Below are 21,408 nucleotides of genomic sequence, written 5' to 3'. Positions count from 1 at the left end.
GGTAGTAACGTTTTCAAATTAGATTGCGGATGTATTTAGTATAATCATCATTTACGGTAGAAACGTTCACATTTGATGTGAAAGTGTTATCAATATGTGACAATGGAAAATTAAATTTGGAATATATTGCTGCGGATTACGGTATACTATTGAATGGTTTTAAATATGATATAAATAAATAAAAATATAAATCTGTATTATATGACATTCTTACACAGAATGACCAAGTCCCAGAGTAAGCTTTAAAGCTTGTGTTGTGGGTACTCAGACAACTATATTATAAGTATATATAATATATAAACACTTAAATACATAGAAAACAACCATGACTCAGGAACAAATATCTGAGTCATCATATAAATAAATGCCATTACCGGGATTCGAACCCAGGACCATCACCATCAGCTTCACAGGCAGGGTCACTAGTGTTACTATATACCCACTCGGCCAGACCGGTCGTCTAATTTTCAGTCGGTCGTTTTCGAATTCAACATAACTACAGAATTATGCATATACAGGGTGAAATTTTATCCACCAGCCGTAATAGGTAATGTGCATAGGTACTTAGTCACTTTATAGGTCATAGGTACTGAATAACTTTTATTATGGTATCCTTTTCGACACGTTTTCACTATCAGAACGGCCCCCCTCTCGCCCCCTACACGGTTTATCGTCATAACGGTCCGCGCCACATTAAAATGACAAAACATCATCACGGCCATAATGAGGCTGTAAACCCGTCAACATGGCGCCTGCAGCCGGGTTATTGTGTACTATATTATGACGTATTACCACAGAATAAATAATAGTACCTACTAGGTACAGAAGGTTCACTCTCTAACAAAACGCAAGACAGATATGACCGCAAGGTGGCGCAAGCGCGAGCAGGCGTCCGTTCCGTAGCGGTGCGTGGCAACTACTATAGCTAGACACATAAATTGGTGTGGCCGCATGTACTTGTAGCGACGCGACGAAATCGCGGAGTGAGCCACGCCTGCTATTAGGGATTAACGACAAAACGCAATGCTGTCAGCTGCAGCAGACTTGCAGCGCGTCAATCTGCCGACTGGATTAAATGTCAAATTTAAATATATTGTTTTCGGTAAAATGACCTCTTAGACTTATCTTGCATTAACGCAGTCTACAATACTGCAGTAGTATTAGGTTGAATTTTAGAATTATACCGACATAATACCACGAATAGAAAATAATACTTACATAGGTACTTACCTACATTCTGTTCTAATAACCTTGATTAGAATCAGAAATGCTACAAGTACTGTATCGTGATGTAAAACTGAAAGACGTGAATACATATTTATGAATACGTGTCATTAAATGCAACACTTTCAGTTTTGTCAATGCTAATATTTCTAATTAAACAACTTTGTTCCGTTTTGCCTTTTTATTTATTTGCAACATTCGTCGCTAGATGGCGCTGCCTGTCGTTTAGATGGCGCTATCGTTTGTTCACCGTAGTTTACTTAGCTTAACGCGAACCATTACATAATCACATTATTATTATTTATTAAATTATTATTTATAAACAATCAACAAATATTTTTTGAATTCGTTCTTGCAAATACCAGCAAGAATGATGATAATTTTAAAACTCGTTAAATATGCCTCGAATGTTTCCATGTATCTAATTAATCTACTCAATTATGTTTATAGATTTCAGTAAGATAATTAATAAGTCATATATTTTGAAACAGAACTGTTTATTTCCTGTTCGCAGAATTATGTAGTTAAGTAATTCTTATGTTTTAATATCCCGTCGGTAAACAAGCATACGGTCACCGTAGCCTACGGACGCCTGTAACTCCAGCCCCTACCCATGCCCATACCATACCTCTCTAACCCATACTTTAAATTAACTTTGGCAAATTTCTTTGGTTGTTTAACCACAGAATAACTAATAGTACAACCGTTTAACTATACCGCCTGCGAATGCAAACCTCCGAGCTATTGTGCTCTTTTTAGGGTTCCGTACCCGAAGGGTAAAAATGGGACCCTATTACTAAGACTCCACTGTCCGTCTGTCTGTCACCAGGCTGTATCTCATTTACCGCGATAGCTAGACAGTTGAAATTTTCAGATGAAGTTGCAGCATACCGCAGGTTCGCGGTATGCTGGCGCCAATTATAGGAAGGTATAGTTCATGTCTGAACTGAGCCCCATTTACTTTAAATTAGATCTTTTTGATACCTAAGACATATATGTAAAATAATACTGTTTGCGCTTGGCGCTGGCGGGCCATAATTCTGTAACTTAAATTACCTATATAAAATAAAGTTTTATTCTATTCTATTATTCTATTCCCATACAACAAACGTGATTTTTTGCCGTTTTTTAGCGTAATGGTTAATGGTATGGAACCCTTCTTGCACGAGTCCGATTCGCACTTGACCGGTTTTTTTTAATGTTCTTCTATTGTCGCAATGATACCATTTTGTAGTCAGATTTTTAAAAATAGGTATAAGTAAGTAGGTACTTGATGTTTTATAGGTACAGTCGCAAACAGATATATCGGAGTGGCTAAGATGCTCAAAAATATCTGAGCACCTAAGAGGAAAGGGGACGACCACTTCTCCAAATCAAAGCCCCCAAGTAAGTCCCTTTTTTAGTTGTTACCTTGTTTTAGTTGCTACATTTGTCACTAGATGGCGCTGCCTGTCGATTAGATGACACTATCGTTTGTTCACCGTAGTTCACTTAAGGTTTATGCGAACCAATAACAAACATGCCATTCATTACTTAATTGTTGTGTGATCTTGCTGATTAATGACAGCACTTTTATTTTTGAATTCGTTCTTGCAAATACCAGCAAGATCGATTTATAGTTATACCATTAACTACTTAATTATTGTATAAGTTTGTTCGTTAATTTGGATATTTTTGAATTCGTTCTTGCAAATACCAGTAAGAACGATTTATACCATTAACCTCTGGGCAACCCGAGGTTTTCTTTTCATCAATTTTTGGGCAAGTTTTGATTCGTATCTTCTTTTTTAGGGTTCCGTACCCAAAGGGTAAAACGGGACCCTATTACTAAGACTGCTGTCCGTCCGTCCGTCCGTCTGTCACCAGGCTGTATCTCACGAACTGTGATAGCTAGACAGTTGAAATTTTCACAAATGATGTATTTCTGTTGCCGCTAGAACAACAAATACTAAAAACATAATATAATAAAGATTTAAGTGGGGCTCCCATACAACAAACGTGATTTTTGACCGAAGTTAAGCAATGTCGGGCGGGGTCAGTACTTGGATGGGTGACCGTTTTTTTTTTGCCTTTTTGTGCATTATGGTACGGAACCCTTCGTGCGCGAGTCCGACTCGCACTTGCCCGGTTTTTTATTTGGACTACAGATAGTAAGTTTTATAAGACAAACGGTTATCGGTTCTCTAATCTTTTATCTCCGTTTTTGTCTACCGGAGTTTGAAAGAAATGAATACTTATTTTTTATAAATCTTATAAACATTGTCAAAAATCACTTATCTAGTTTGCTGTGAAGGATCTTACATGTATGAAATCTAGGTACATATTATTTGGGTTCGTCTTTGACGTCTCGAAAAACGTGTCTGGGTTTTAATTTTAAACTAATTAACACTAAAGTTATGGCCAGAAAACCAGTTACAAAAAAACATTAGAAAACTAAGGGATTCAGATCGAAGGTAATTGGCGTGGAAGGTGGGGGGGGGGGATAATACAACCAAATATGACGTATCGACCGACGTAAGGACAGACAAACACCAAAGCCGGCAAAAATAGTATTTCTATAGTTCACTTTCGACTGGAGTAAAATTACCGTATGCGTGGCAGCGGGGGTAGCGCGATTATGCTCAGTCTAGAGGATGTTTTGTCTGTGACTATAATCAATCACTCTTATTTTATTTTTGATTTCGTTCATTTAAATACTAATATGATATGAAAACAATAATTAATCATTTAACACGATCTAAACTAAACGGTTGCTGAAATACATAGTACCATTCAAATTATTAACAGTAATACCAGTAGGTACCGATTGGCTACATTACATATGGTATATGGTAGTATGTAGGTACATTACGTGACTATGTCTACAATTTAAAGGGCCATATGTACCTGCTGTAAAATGTTGTACAAAACACAACTCCCTTCCTTCGTGTCTGTTACGATCAGCACAAGTATGGCCGCTAGGTGGCGACAGCGCCACGCGCGGCTTATGGCAAACCCCAAAATTGGTGTGGAACGGAAATTGACGTCGACTGACCTCCCCACGCGGTGGGGAGCGACCCGCCACAGCCGTAGCAGCCGAAAGGCGAGCACGGCCTCTCATACCTCTCTATTAATAGAGAGGTATCGAATGACACACAGTCATTGGTGTGGAACGGATGTACTTTTAGCTACCTGTAGCAAAGCGACAAAATCGCGGAGTGAGCCACGCCTGGTGCGCGTTCGAATTGGACTATCAGGGGGCCTACCGCGAACAACTTTCGACGTGTTGCCTCTCTGTCGCACTTGTAAATTCTTACGTTAGTGTGACAGGAAGGCAACACGTCGAACGTGGTTCGCGGTAGGCCCACAGTAATCAAACGCCTGACGTTTTTAAAAAGCAATTCACTGAAATACACATTTTTGGATGTCAAAAGTCTAGCATTCTCGGATCTGGAAGCAATATCACAGAATAAATAATACTACTACCGTACAGAAAGGACATGCACTTTCTACAAAAACGAAGTTCGACAGCGATTCAGGCTCGAATCATGCTATCCCTTTCTAATGTATGGCACTATCCCTTTCGGCTATTTAGGGTTCCGAACGAACAAAACCGAACAAGTGCGAGTCGGACTCGCCCACCGTGGGTTCCGTACTTTTTAGTATTTTTTGTTTTAGCGGCAACAGAAATGCATCATTTGAGAATATTTCAACTGTCTAGCTATCACGGTTCATGAGATACAGCCGGTGACAGACAGACAGACGGACAGTGGAGTCTTAGAAATAGGAACCTGATTCTACTTACCCTTTTGGGTACGGAACCTAAAAACCTCAAAAATATGTTAGACTCCTACCTATAAAATAAACTACCCACAACATTATTAGTAAGTACCTAACTATTTATTTAATTAAGTGTCATTTATTGTTTTATTTTACTTTAATTGATGATAGTTATTTTAAAGAACAAAATAAGTACCGGGACAACGCGAGGAAGATGACGATGAGTTACTACCCACCCCTTACTGCATGTAAAAAAAAATTGTTGAAATTTGAACTTTAATAGCAGTCAATAGAGTTAAATATCATATCCGCCATATATGGCTTCGTATGCGGTAAGGGGTTAAAGAATTGTGGTTAAACTGACATATACAGTCAAGGAATTTAAATTCCGACCCATTTCGTACTTTGTCACAGTGACAATCAATATGAAAGCCGCTAGAGACCTCATACGGTTGTCACTGTGACAAAGTACGAAATGGGTCGGAATTTAAATTCCTTGACTGTACTTATTAATAATACACCTATGATATGTAAAATTAGTAATTTTATTAATAAAGGAATATGAATATAAATTAAATTGAATTGTATTTGGATGGCCACTTGCGACAGTTGTGAATACGTGTCATTAAATGCGACACTTTCAGTTTTGCCAATGCTAATATTTCTAATTAAACAACTTTGTTCCGTTTTGCCTTTTTATTTAGTTGCAACATTCGTCGCTAGATGGCGCTGCCTGTCGTTTAGACGGCGCTATCGTTTGTTCACCGTAGTTTACGACATAGTCACATTATTATTATTTATTAAATTATTATGTATAAACAATCAACAAATATTTTTTGAATTCGTTCTTGCAAATACCAGCAAGAATGATGATAATTTTAAAACTCGTTAAATCTGCCTCGAATGTTTCCATGTATCTAATTAATCTACTCAATTATGTTTATAGATTTCAGTAAGATAATTAATAAGTCTTATATTTTGAAACAGAACTGTTTATTTCCTGTTCGGAGAATTATGTAGTTAAGTAATTCTTATTTTTTAATATCCCGTCGGTAAACAAGTATACAGTCACCGTAGCCTACGGACGCCTGTAACTCCAGCCCCTACCCATGCCCATACCATACCTCTCTAACCCATACTTTAACCCTTATCTTGGCAAGGCTCAAAATATCTTAAATATAAACATTTTTTTAGTTTTTTGTCACATATAGAGCATACTAGACTATTAAAAAATAAGAAAAAAAATCCAGGATTTTCCAGTTTCGGAAAATCATATGTATCATATTTGATACAATGCCAATAACTCGACAAAATAGTTACCTACTTTTTAGAAGAAAAATGTAGATTTTCATAAAAATAAAACATGTAATGCAACAGAAATTATCATTTATTGCTAATTAAACGCAATCTAAAGCATCCGATGACTATAAAACCTTTAAAAATAAATTATATCTACAATTACCTGATCACATGGGTGGAAAATTTGATCCCGTAATGTTTCAAAAAAGTCGTCAGCAAAAAGTTGAGTAAAATATGAAAAGTAAACAAATAAATAAAAGTCAAGAAAAAATATTTTTTTTATTACTTTGGGGGCATTTTTTGCCACTCACATATTTTTCCGTGCTACGGGCTACGGCGTAGCAATAGTGCTACAGCGTACGAATATATAGTTAAATAACATCTAGGACTTAAAAAAATCAAAATTTAATAACTAAATAATACGACAACTAATATTCAATAATTGAAACATGTTTTGTAACCCCACAAATACAAAAAAAATACAAAATCATGTAAAACTATTTTGATGAAAACTTGGCAATGTATTAAATGTAATGCAATCCTTTCGATATGTACATTTCTGAGTTCTTGGCACTGTATCAAATATAATACATAACAGTTTCATGTAAGGTTCTGTGTATTAAATGTTTCTAAATTCGAACGCAATGTAAATATGTACGCACTAAGAGATAGTAAATACATCAAAATGTAGATTATGGAAAAATATATACTAATCTAAGAAATAAATGCAAAATTTCCAGTACGAACTGAAATCTATTGTTTCCGCAGCGCCATGTTGATTATTACTAATTAATTTACAATGACACTCGTGTCCATTATTTTTTTCTATAAGTAAGGAGGGTAGCTCGATATATTGATGGCAGAATTATTTTGTTAGGTAATAAAGTGAACCTGCTAGATTTTTTAAAGTTCCATGTATCACGGGTGTTACAACGCCAAGATAAGGGTTAAATTAACTTTGGCAAAACTCTTTGGTCGTCTTACTACCGCCTGCGAACGCAGGTCGCTGAGCCAGTCTCAATATTGTGCTCTTTTTAGGGTTCCGTACCCAAAGGGTAAAAACGGCACCTTATTACTAAGACCACTGTCATCTGTCTGTCACCAGGCTGTATCTCATGAACAGTGATAGCTAGACAGTTGAAATGAAATTTTCACAGATGAAGTTGCTGCTATAACAACAAATACAAAAACAGAACAAAATATATCTCCCATACAACAAACGTGATTTTTTTGCCGTTTTTTGCGTAACGGTGTGGATCCCTTCTTGCGCGAGTCCGACTCGCACTTGACCGGTTTTTTTTTAATGTTCTTATATTGTCGCTATAACACCATTTTATAGTCAGATTTTTAAACCGATAGGTAAGTCACAGGCAAGTACTTGATGTTTTATATGTACAGTCGCCAACAGATATATCGGAGTGGCCGAGGTGCCCAAAAATATCTGAACACCTAAGAGGAAAGAGGACGACCGCTTCTCCAAGCCATGTAAGCCCGCATTTTCGTCCCTTTTTTAGTTACCTTGTTTTAGTTGCTACTTTCGTCGCTAGATGGCGCTGCCTGTCGTTTAGATGACGCTATCGTTTGTTCACCGTAGTTTACTTAAGGTTTATGTGAACCAATAACAGTATTAACACATAGACATTTAACATTTTTGAATTTTTGAATTCGTTCTTGCAAATACCAGTAAGAACGATTTATACCAATAAGGTCCACTTGAACCATCCCACTAACCTATGGTTAAGCGGCTAAACCATTAACCCAGTGTCAAATTGTACTGATAACCATGGTAACTCCAGGTTTAACCGGTTAACCCCGGGTTTGGTGGAACGGTGAAGGTGGGCCTAAGACGCTTCATATTAGGTAAGTAGGTATATCAGTTTCAAGTTTCTAATTAACTTAATTTACTTAATCTCAAGTAGCGGTTTACATATGAGATGAGTAATTTATTAAGGGGCCCACTGATTATCAGTCCGGCGGACGATATCGGCTAGGGAACGCAAATCGGTTATAACCGTAACCGAAATATTCGGTTATAACCGAATATTTGGACTAAATTTCATAACCGAATATTGGAAACTCGAATAACCGGTTACGGTTATTTTCGGTTATTTATTTATTTACGACTTAAATTGTATGTTTTTATCATCTAATGACTACAAAATCCTCCCTTTTTTGACTGTAACGCCTGTGACTATAATTTTGGTCATTCCTGGACTTTAATAACTAAAATATAACAAATTTACTTCCCTTATTTATGAAATATTTTTATTGAATATTGTATCACGTCCAAGGTCATATTTTACTTTTACTGTATTTGGTGTGTTTTATTAAAAAACGAAGACTTTTACTCACATTCCCTAATACTGTAGGTAATAAAATAAAGATTTTTGTATTATTTTAATTACTTCACTGTAAATTTATAATTTTTCGTCGAAAGTAACCGTAACCGATTATAACCGATATTCGGTTATTTTTCGGGCATAACCGTAACCGAAACCGGTTATGAAGTTTGGCCGGTTATTGCATTCCCTAATATCGGCCTGTCAGTTAGAAGCAAAATTTGACAGCTCCGAACACAACTGATAGGCTGACATCGTCCGGCGAACTCCCCATCCCCCATTTCACCAAGCCGACATTTGTCAGTGACATATGTCGAGTGACAATTGTCAAGTGACAGTTTTTGTATAGAAGTGCATATAAACTTGACAGGCATTTAGTTACAATTGTCCATCTTTCATTTAATGACAATGATTTGGTGAAACAAGAGTAGTTTTATTAGTCGACATGTTTGTCAATTTGTCGGTAATTCTTGACATGAGATCGGAGCTGTGTCAGGCTTGGGTGACAATTGTAGTGTTTTCGTTGTTAGCAAACCCCGTTATTGGCAAACGTTTGCAAAACTTTGTACCCTAAATTCGCCTTTAGGGTACAAATAAAAATCGCTTTAAATCGCTTTTAAATTCTTCTTAAGAAGCATGAAATCATAATAACACTATAAATACTAATTATTGCCTACGAAGGCGTTTAGTACTTCAACATTTAGGATTTGGATTTGGAATAAGTCTCAGTATAGTTTTGATTAAGTTGGGGACCGGTAGCGAAATTAGGTATGTTTAGGTACCTACCTAGGTATTGTATTTTTAATAATTTACCTGGGCGAAGTTGGGCACTAACGGTAAAGTTTGGGTTTTGGTTAGAAAATGAATCTCCGCGAAAGCAACAGAGGTGATATTCTTATACTAGGGAATATATAAAGTAGGTACGAATAGATTTCTACTTTGACGTCACTGCACTTTGCATTTGCAGAAAAAATAACTTAAAAGTAACAAAAAAATAATGCTTTCACGCCTTGTCAACAAATAATGTAGGTATACGCTGCATTAGATGGGGTGGGATCTCAATCAATATCATGTTAGTGATGACAACACGGCACATTGAAAGCAATTAACGATCTCTTGTCAAGAATTGACAAATATATCGACTAGTAAAAATTACACTTGTTTCACAAAATAATTGTCATTAAATTTAAGATGGACAATTGTACCAAAATACCTGTTATGTTTATATGAAATTCTATACAAAACAATTTATGAAATTGTCACCTGTCACTTGTCAATTGTCACTCGACACATATGTCACTGACAAATGTCGGTGTGGTGAAACAGAGTTCTGTCATTTTTTGACAATTGTCGTACCAGTCGTACTTGATGAAATAGGGCCCTGGTAATCGTGGGCCCCTTTAGTGTACTTTTAACACAATAAGTACAATGTAAACCTACTGTTTAATTCCTAATCAGATGATTTCAAACAAGTATATGGCCCGCCCGATGGTAAGCGTTTACCCTATCCTATGGTCGCCTGCAACTTGACGGCTATTTACTTCTTTATTTCTAAACGAGGTAACAAAATGTAAATGTAAATATAATATTGCCTATACCTAACACTAAACTTTTACATTTCAATAACTGCCAAGCACAACATTAATTAGGTACTCATTAGAGTCTGGTTACTGAAATACTACACAAATTATTGGCGGGAAATTCAAAAAATCTTTGGCTGGTCACACTTTGTGTAGTATGAATTACTAAATACCAAAGAGAATAAAGTACTTTATAGATGGTTATTGTCATACTAAAATTTGGTTCACTGAAATCTCTAAACAGCTAATTGTCCCGACGCGATTATTGTCGTTTATCACTTTTATCTCGCATCTCTATTTATCCCCGCGATATATCACACCGTATCATCGACTGCAGGGTCGATAAATCGCGCTAATTTTATGGGGTTATTGGCAAAATGGCGGTTTAGGACATTATGCCGCTATGAGCCTATTTGACATGTGCTAAAATAGCATACATAATCCTATGCCATAATAACTAGCAGGTATAGTATAGTTAGCATTAAAAGTTACTTTATCAGATTAGGCGTCAAACAAAAGCATCATGTCAATATTTACATGTTTATTTTTACGTTTATATACTACTTTATGTATATACTACAATATTTATACGTTTATATATACATGTTAATATTTCAGAATGTCCTTGTATAATGAAAGCGTAATAGCGTCGATTGTGTGGCGGCCTCTAGGTTCGAGTGACTCTTTAATTCCTACATTGATTAAATCATTTTTTCTGATCCTCATGTATTAATCAAAAATACATAATACAGACAAACAAAAAGCAGGGATGATAAAATTAATACCTTAAAACTAAAGCATATCATTCATATTTTAAATATATTATAAATATAGATTTATCTTAGGTACGTAAATGTTCATCCCAATTTTCATCTAAATCCTTCCCTTTCGTTGCCTTACGTTTAAAAAAAACGCTTAAATTCTTTCGTATATACTTTTTGGCGGCGCGTCCCTGTGACTCTTAAGGGACCCACTGATTAACAGTTAGAACAAAATTTTAACAGCTCCGAACAACTGACAGGCCGATACCGCCCGGCGGACTGTTAATCAGTGGGCCCCTTTAAATAAATCTCTGGCATACAAAACATTTTACCTGTTTGGCGAATTTCAGTAAGTATATGAGGTGTCATTGGATTTGAATGTTGCAACTGTCTCATACATATCATATCTAAGTGCCCTATATTTAAGAGGAAAGGGGACCACCGCTTCTCTATACAAACGTAGTCCCCATTTCCTCTCTAGATAGTCTCGAAATTGACACAAAAGATTTTAGATTAGAGAAAATAGTTAATTTTGTTTACAATATATATACAGTGGTACTACTAAACGAAATTAATAACTAGCTTAAGTCTAAAATAGGCCCCTGAAGCATTGTACCAACCAAGGATTAATTTTGTGTCTTTTTCCAAAAAGATGTTTAGCCAGCGTTTGAAGTTTAACTCAGTTCTATGCTTGGCCCCCTGGAGCCTCCACCTGACAGAATGTCTTGCTTAAATCAACCAGCGAATGATGGTAATAACAGTTAGCGCGAGTTACGGCGCAGATAATGGTGGTGGAGGGATTTCGCCCTAAGTAATTGCTAATTTCGGGGTTGATAATTGTTTCTGTTTTTACGGGGTTGAAGAATAGAAAATTTTGAATATTTTTTGAAAATTACTAATTGGGTCAAACTTTTTTTGTTTGTCTTGTTTTTTGTCCCCAAAACGTGTGAGGGGGTGGAGCTGAAATTTTTACTTATTTGTCTCATCATCATCATCTCAGCCTATATACGTCCCACTGCTGGGCACAGGCCTCCTCTCGAGCGCGAGAGGGCTTGGGCTATAGTCCCCACGCTAGCCCAATGCGGATTGGGGACTTCACATACACCTTTGAATTTCTTCGCAGATGTATGCAGGTTTCCTCACGATGTTTTCCTTCACCGAAAAGCGACTGGTAAATATCAAATGATATTTCGTACATAAGTTCCGAAAAACTCATTGGTACATACGAGCCGGGGTTTGAACCCGCGACCTCCGGATTGCAAGACAATTATAATCTACAGCTAGGAAGACATGCAATAGGGGTCATCCATTAATTACATCACACGTTTAGGGGGAGGGAGGGGGTCAAGAAAATGTGACATATTGTGACATGGGGGAGGGGGGAGACACAAACTTTGTGATGTCACTTTAACTTCATCAGTAACCGAAAATTTATTTAAATTATTTTATTCGCTGTACATTAAAATAACAAGTTTTTAAAACGATAATCGTTTTTATTCGTTTAATTTTCTTTCCTAAGCAGTTTTGGGTTATAAAATTACTAATATATATATCGTCAAAAATATTTTGATAAAATATTAATAATACTTAGGTACTTACTTAATTCGATTTGGCGATTTCGTAGAAAAAATGTGACGTCACACTAGGGGGGAGGGGTTTGCCAAATGTGACCAAGTGTGACAAGGAGGGGGGGACGGGTCAAAAAACTTAGAAATTCGTGTGACGTAATTAATGGATGACCCCATAGCACTCAAATTTTTATATTTAATTGATAAAAGACAAAAAATAGAAGCGTGACATAGTGGTCAGAAACAAGCCACCGAAAACATTTTGACCCAATTGGTGCCTTAAGAACTTAATCTAATGCGTAAAAAATCGTAATAGCAACGGTAATAGGAAATAAAATTTCTAATTTTTTACGAAATGTCAAGTTTTGTTGCTGGGTGGTTTCAAGTATGAATCGTTTTTAAAACTATACTTGCCTTAAGTAATGCGTAAAAATCGCAAAATATATTTGGGCTATTTCAATAATTGCAGGAAAATACCATACTACAATGTGCTACAATGTACCTATCCACTCAACCGTCCGGCCCGCGAGACTGTTTTCCTGTCAACCGTCCGGGTTTTTTTAGCGACGCCGCTACAAAAATTTCTTTCTACAAAAATTATAACTGCACTGCCATCTAAATTTTTTTAGAGCTAACTATTTAGTTAGGCTACGTTGTCGCATCAAGAGAATTAGTAAATAATGCCGAAATATTCCGTTAGATGGCTCTGAAATCAATTCTTTCTTCCACCCCTTTGGATAGTAAGGTTCCCGCGGACGGTTAAGAGCATATTTTTTTCGGATACTATGCTATCGTCGGACGGTCAAGTGGCTATATGGAAACCGAATCAGAATGACTGTACAAAATATTACTTCATTTTCTTTGCCGGTACTTATTCGATATTTAGGCTAGAACATCTATATTTCTATCCAGTTGATCTTATAATCGTTTCCTGTTTGATTTATAGACGTTAAGATGAGGCCACACCGTCGAGACCCTCAGTACCCAAATCACGGTGTCAGTGAGGTCTGAGTTTAAGCTATGGACCAATCGTAATCATAGGCTTGTCGGCGGCCGCACCACGGAACTACACTACTGGAAATGCTGTACCCGTACCATGAGTCACTGATAGTGTCAAAATTGGAATATGCCTGAATAACTTGAAAATTGTAAGGACTGACTGCAAAGTTTACAAAAAATTTCTGTAGAAAATTAAATGAAAAACATTTTACTCATAGGCAGTTTTGTTGTAACTTCAACTGAATTTTCAAAAAAAAAACACAAAAATTGTGATGCAGAACATTGTTATTATTTATATTTTCTTTATTTATTTTTCGTCTTAAGTTAGGTTATTTATAAAAGTAAAATATAAAAACACTAACAAAACAATAAAAAATACATATAAACACATTATAAATAAAAAATAAGTTTAAAAACTAAAACCCGACTACTGCAAATCGCGCTCTAAAAAGTATGAAACAAGATAGAATTCTTATCTAAAATTATCAAGCAGGAAATATTATAAATGCTACCATTTTTTTTATATAAAAATATAACGTAATATAATTTACTGAAATTTTTATATATTTACAGAGATTCAGAGGATCGCCGTGGTCGTATGCCACGATTATAAACTTAAAAGTAATGTGGCATACGACCACGGCGATCCTCTGAATCTCTGTAAATATATAAAAATTTCAGTAAATTATATTACGTTATATTTTTATATAAAAAAAATGGTAGCATTTATAATATTTCCTGCTTGATAATTTTAGATAAGAATTCTATCTTGTTTCATACTTTTTAGAGCGCGATTTGCAGTAGTCGGGTTTTAGTTTTTAAACTTATTTTTTATTTAATTAATTTTGGGGTCATGATTTTGTTACTAACTTTTTGAAGTCACTTTATATTACTTTTGCGAGGGCGTCCTCAGTACAGAAATGCACGCAGAGCGCCGCCTATGTCGGGCTACGCCCGACTCCTTTAGTGCCTATGAGGGCGCCTATGGCGGCCGTCTTTGGAACGCGTACGTCGGGTTACGCTCGACACTTTTAGTATAAGGGCGCCGAAGGCGCCCGGTTTTGGAACGCGTACGTCGGGCTACGCCCGACTCTTTTAGTATGAGGGCGCCGAAGGCGCCCAGTTTGGAACGCGTACGTCGGGCTACGCCCGACTCTTTTAGTATGAGGGCGCCGAAGGCGCCCGGCTTTGGAACGCGTACGTCGGGTTACGCCCGACTCTTTTAGTATGAGGGCGCCGAAGGCGCCCGGCTTTGGAACGCGTACGTCGGGTTACGCTCGACACTTTTAGTATGAGGGCGCCGAAGGCGCCCGGTTTTGGAACGCGTGCATCGGGCTACGCCCGACTCTTTTAGTATGAGGGCGCCGTAGGCGCCCGGCTTTGGAACGCGTACGTCGGGCTACGCCCGACACATTTAGTATGGGGGCGCCGAAGGCGCCCGGTTTTGGAACGCGTGCGTCGGGCTACGCCCGACTCTTTTAGTATGAGGGCGCCGAAGGCGCCCGGCTTTGGAACGCGTACGTCGGGCTACGCCCGACATATTTAGTATGAGGGCGCCGAAGGCGCCCGGCGTTGGAACGCGTATGTCGGGCTACGCCCGACTCTTTTAGTATGAGGGCGCCCAAGGCGCCCGGTTTTGGAACCGTGCGTCGGGCTACGCCCGACTCTTTTAGTATGAGGGCGCCGAAGGCGCCCGGCTTTGGAACGCGTACGTCGGGCTACGCCCGACTCATTTAGTATGAGGGCGCCGAAGGCGCCCGGCTTTGGAATGCGTATGTCGGGCTACGCCTGACTCTTTTAGTATGAGGGCGCCGTTCGGCGCCCGGCTTTGGAACGCGTATGTCGGGCTACGCCCGACTCTTTTAGTCTGGGGGCGAAGAAGGTGCCCGGCTTTGGAACGCGTACGTCGGGCTACGCCCGACACTTTTAGTATGAGGGCGCCTTCGGCGCCCGGCTTTGGAACGCGTACGTCGGGCTACGCCCGTCACTTTTAGTGTGAGGGCGCCGAAGGCGCCCGGCTCTGGAACGCGTACGTCGGGCTACGCCCGACAATTTTAGTACAACGTGTACGTATCTTGTAAAAAAATTGACTGTTTCATACATTTTGGCTGATCAGGACTTCTATATCTATTCACGGTATAAAATGTAGCAGGACATTAAAAATCACCATGTATAGCGGCCAAACAAATTTCTTTTGCAAAAACCTTCTTGTATCGCCGTAGTCGCGTAACACGCGAATAGAAACCAGAGCGCTTGTAGATTCATAGTTCGAATCACCTAACCGAAAATTTAATGTTTTATCTGGCGCATGCAAGCAAAGCCGGGTGCAAACGCTAACAATATTTATATATTTGAAATGTGCTAATTGAGCTCTTTCCAATGATGTATAACACATCATCATTACTTAATTTTAGTTTTTTGGTTCGTGACTTTATGACCTCTAGAGGGCGCAGTGTTCATTTTTTTGGGACGCCATATAGCCTATAACCAGCGGACGATTAAGACGATTCGAATGACACATCGTTTGTTAAATTATAATAAGTACTTTAGAAGTTATGAGGGAACAGATGAACATACATACATACATACATACCCACATACATACCGGTCAAAATCATAACCCTCCTTTTGCGTTGCCGTAGTCGGGTAAAAACTTAACCTAGGGTGCCGCCGGCAGCGGGGCAGGGCCCAAGCTGCCGGTGGTCAAGGCCGCAGAGTGAGGAACCGACGATATTTATTTTATTTATACAAGGAAATCCAACAGCTATGAAAGGTACATTAAACTTTTTAGATAAAAATACACAGCTAATTATAGGAACTCTAAAATAGAAACTGAATATGTGATACGCTACACAGTACACGCTATAATAACAAAGCACAGTAAACCACAGTATGAGATACAAGATTACACTTGATATTCTTCTATTGTACAAATATACATACGCTATGTTTTACTCTACAAAAATGCATATAAATAGATAGAGTCTCGAAATAGTTACCGAGTAATAAAATCTTCTTATTCCTACAGTTTAATTAGGGCATCTAGTAGTTTGCATGTCTACGGCGCGGCGTTACGCACAGTGGCGGGCTCCAGTCTTGCGCAGATTCCCGCTAATGCCTTAATCTTGAGGCAGTGGTCGCCGGCCTTAACGTGGATACACCCTGTAAAGGAAGACAGGGTGTCGTCTTAATAGAGAAATAAGCGCTTTATTTAATGAAAAAACTAATTGGTATTAAAGATTTGAAAAAAAAGTTGCGATGTTGAGTAAAATTATCAAATAATTTATTGAAATTGAAAAAAAAACAAAAACATCGAATAGTTTGTAGTTGAATGTCATATACTTACATATTACAATGTACAAAATATTTTTAGCTTGATATTTTTGTTAAAACTTGTACAGGTTTTTTGGTAACAGGGTGATAAAAAAGAATCGTTAAGAATAAAAAAATACACAACTCTAAACTATTGTGCTTTCAGACCATAACAGATATACATATTATGTGTACAAATAACTACCATTCAGCCATAGTAATCTTCAAAGTGAAAAATCCTGTCGTATCCCCCCTAATCTATCTCTTCACCTTCAAGGTGTCTCCCCATAATTCCCTCCCCGAGGAATTATTATTATGCGAATAAATACTCCAAATGTCACGCGTAAATGTCCCGCCTTAAGGTGACAAATGCCCTTCGATAGTTGAGGGGAGGGGTGGGGAAGGGGGGTGGCTTTAGGGGTTAAATGTTTATGCTTTTAATGGGTTGGAAATTTGGTTTTTTGGTTTGTGTAAGGGGTTTTTAAGTGTATGTTTGTAATTTAGTTTAAAAATTGTTTTTAGGTGTTGGGTTGACGACCGCTATGGTTTGGGTATAATAATTAAATTATTGCGGTTTTTGGTTCATTCTCCACCAGATTCGTGCCTGCGTCTAAAGTCTAAACTCCGTCAAACGATATTAAATGTATGAAATGTTTGACGGATTTGAGTCTAACCGCAGTTATATAGTAATTTGAGAACGACTCTTGTTGTATTTTGATTACGAGAATATAGGAACTACTTTTTACGTCATAATATGTAATTGGCACCTTTTGAACTTATTTTGAGGTAACGGTGACTTTTTGTTTTTTGACAAAGACTGATGTTACGGGTAGTAACCGGTTTTTGGAAGTGATCATCTTTGGATACTTTTATCCTAAAGTAGATTCCTTTGGTTCAAATGTTTTAACTTACTTAACGTCTCAGTACCAAATAAATAAATCTAACCAATCTTATTACAATCCAAGACGAAATCCTGACGGAGTGCACCAAAAAACTCAACATATATCCTAAGATATTGGCTCTGTTGACATATTTACAGCCTCCTCGACTATTAAGTAGTGATTTAGTGGCCCGTATCGGATGGATTCGTTTTTATCGGCGCTATATATCCAGCCGGCTCCATTATGCTTTGTGGGGAGTGGTTCGGTTTGACTTACTTGTGTCATGTGAAAATGCTTCATACTAAATTTTATTTTTAACCCCCGATGGTTGTTTAAAGTGAAAACGAGGGCCCTTTTAGCTAAGTTTGATAAAAATCGATACAGCAGGTTGAAGAATAAGTATAAGGTCTTTTTCAATCTCACTAATGCCCTATTTAACCAAATAAATATTATTGGAGGTTATTACACACGGTATAAGCTCGGTAAAGCTACCCTGACACTTTTTGACATCTATCAATAAGGATATTTAGACTACGTCCCATAGCAGGAGCATCACCATCAAAAAGGCCTTATACACTATGTACTATAATAACTTGTTTTTTTTTTTAAATTAATATTATCTCTGAAACTGCTTAAGCGAATTTCAAAAAAGTTTATAGGACATTTTTGTCTCTTAATACGATCAGGCCCCTGTTTCACCAACGTGACAGGTGCGACGAATTGTAAAATCACTGTTGCTGACGTCACAGGCATCCATGAACTACGGTTACCGCTTACCATCGGGCGGGCCGTATTCCTGTTTGCCACCATCATTGTATTATTAATAAAAACTTTATGATATCGGAAAAAACAGGTAAATCTCTTGCTAAGTTTATGACAATTGTCACAAGAAACACTACAATTGTCACGAAATTCCGACATATAACTCATTACCTGTCAAGAATTACCAACAATTCTTCTAAATCTTTGACAATTGTCAGAAACTTCGCAGGAGAAATATCTGTTTTTTTCCAATATAATAAAGTTTTTTTAAATAATACAATGATGGTGGCAAACAGGAATACGGCCCGCCCGATGGTAAGTGGTAATCGTAGCCCATGGATCCCCTGTGACGTCAGCAATAGTGATTTTACAATTCGTCGCACCTGTCACCGATGTGAAATTGGGGCCAGGAATACGCTGTTAAAATTATTCGGTTTCCTCGTGTTACACCGTGTATATGACAAACTTCAACAACACTTCTACTCGCTGTAATTTCTTTGTATAACAAAAGTCACGTAACTAAATAATAACAGACTAATACAATACAATAGATAGGATATATCCTCTCTATTGGACAACCTCAAAATAAATTTACAAGGAAACACATAGGCAGCCGGGCTAGCACATGATTGACGCGACACTATATCGCGGCGAGATAGACTACCACAGACGGGTAGTCTATCACGCCGTGAGATACTGTCGCGCCAATCATGTGCTAGGTCTACAGAGGTAAACAAAATAGATACCGTAAAATGGGGTGAGGAGGGACAAAACTGACATTCAAACCTCGATAACATTTTATTTTTATTTTATGCAAACTTAATTTTGTTAATAAATGTTCTGGCCCCGTAGTCCCTCGTGGTTGGGGTGAGATGGGATTTCATACAAAAGGTGATTTTGAAACGTTGTTGCATCGATTTTTATTATTATGAAATATGAATTTATTTATTTTATTTTATTACAATATATTTACACAGCATTACAGTTCGCACCAAAGCGCTGGCAAATTATACTTGCAAATAGCAAAAATAGTACATAATAATTTTATTATTGAATTATAATTTAGTCATGCAAATAATCTGTCATCCCTTTTCTCCCCATTCGTAACCCGACTCTCCTCCTTACGGTATATGTTACGTAAATGTTCATGCCAAGTTTCATGTAATTTAAGCATTTAGCTGTCGTTTTAAAATGAGCGCGTAGCTTCGATTGTATGGGAGTGGCTTTTGTTGGCCGAGTTCGTGTGATTCAACATTCTTACTGGTATTAATAAGAATGTTTCCAAAAACTCAACATGGAAAATATTGACTGCTCCTAACATGATCGAGGCGATCGATCCAGTTAGTATAAATCACGAGAACACAACGATAGCGTGTTCTAACGTGCACACAGCGCCATCTAGCGACAAATCTTGTTACTAAATATACAACAGACTACACATATTATTATTATATTACGCGTGTGAGTGGAGTTTCTATAACACAGCAGCTGCTAAATTTTATTAAAAATAATTAACTATTGAATTAATTTAAATACGTAGGTACTAGGTATATTATATAATATACTTACATAAATAAAAAACCGGGCAAGTGCGAGTCGGACTCGCGCACGAAGGGTTCCGTACCATAATGCAAAAAAAGGCAAAAAAGAACGGTCACCCATCCAAGTACTGATGACCCCGCCCGACGTTGCTTAACTTCGGTCAAAAATCACGTTTGTTGTATGGGAGCCAGTGGCGGATTTGCCTTAAGGCAAAGTAGGCCCGGGCCTAGGGCGGCAAGATTTTTGGGGGCGGCAAATTGTGACAAAAAATTCGCTGATGATAACAAGAAATAACTCAAAATGTAGTCAATATGATGGGTGCTGAGAAAGGGGCGGCTACAAGGCCTGGGGCCTAGGGCGGCAAAGACTGCAAATTCGCTACTGATGGGAGCCCCACTTAAATCATTATTTTATTCTGTTTTTAGTATTTGTTGTTATAGCGGCAACAGAAATACATCATCTGTGAAAATTTCAACCGTCTAGCTATCACGGTTCGTGAGATACAGCCTGGTGACAGACGGACGGACGGAGGGACGGACGGACGGACAGCAGAGTCTCAGTAATAGGGTCCCGTTTTACCCTTTGGGACGGAACCCTAAAAAGGTCTATACGTACTTATAACATACTGGTATTAATAAGAATGTTTCCAAAAACTCAATTCATTAAAGAAAATTGCATGAATCTCGCTGACGTGATCGAGGCGAATCAATTAGTATAAATCACGACAACACGACGATAGCGTGTTCTAACGTGCGCACGGCGCCATCTAGCGACAAATCTTATTACTAAACATACTGATAACTACACATTATTATTACGCGTGTGGGTGGATTTTCTATAACACCGTAACTCCTAAATTTCATTAAATATGGTTTACAATTGAATTAATTTAACTACGTATATTATTTACTTATGTATATAAGTACCTACAAAAAATCTAGATAAATAAATAATATTCAATACTAGACAATCTGATAGAAATCAATGTTGTTTCGTAGTCAACTCAAGAGGTTTGTGTCGCGGGTACTAGACGACGATTATACCTTTATATATAAATTAGTGATGGGTAGGACATCAATTTAAAATGAGTTTGTATGAGTACCTCATTTTCAAAAATGAGGTGTTACAATGTCTTACTTCAAATGAGGTGAGGTACTGGCATATTTTCAGTATCGGCTACTATATTCTCTGAATTTCTCTGAACTCCATCGGCAAACAAAAACTAGATACAATGGATTTATTTTTATAGTCAAACGCAACTTGTCAGTCAGTAAGAACCAGGAAAGTTATACTCATCCTATTCTTTTGGGTGTATATGATGAATTTCTCTATGTTTGGTATGAGACAGTCCTGGGCCAAACCATATAATATAATTATACTCC

This window comes from Cydia fagiglandana, chromosome 6 (assembly GCF_963556715.1).
Source record: "Cydia fagiglandana chromosome 6, ilCydFagi1.1, whole genome shotgun sequence".
NCBI lineage: Eukaryota > Metazoa > Arthropoda > Insecta > Lepidoptera > Tortricidae > Cydia > Cydia fagiglandana.
The sequence above is the reverse complement of the archived record's forward strand: the minus strand, read 5'-3'. Positions refer to the sequence as shown.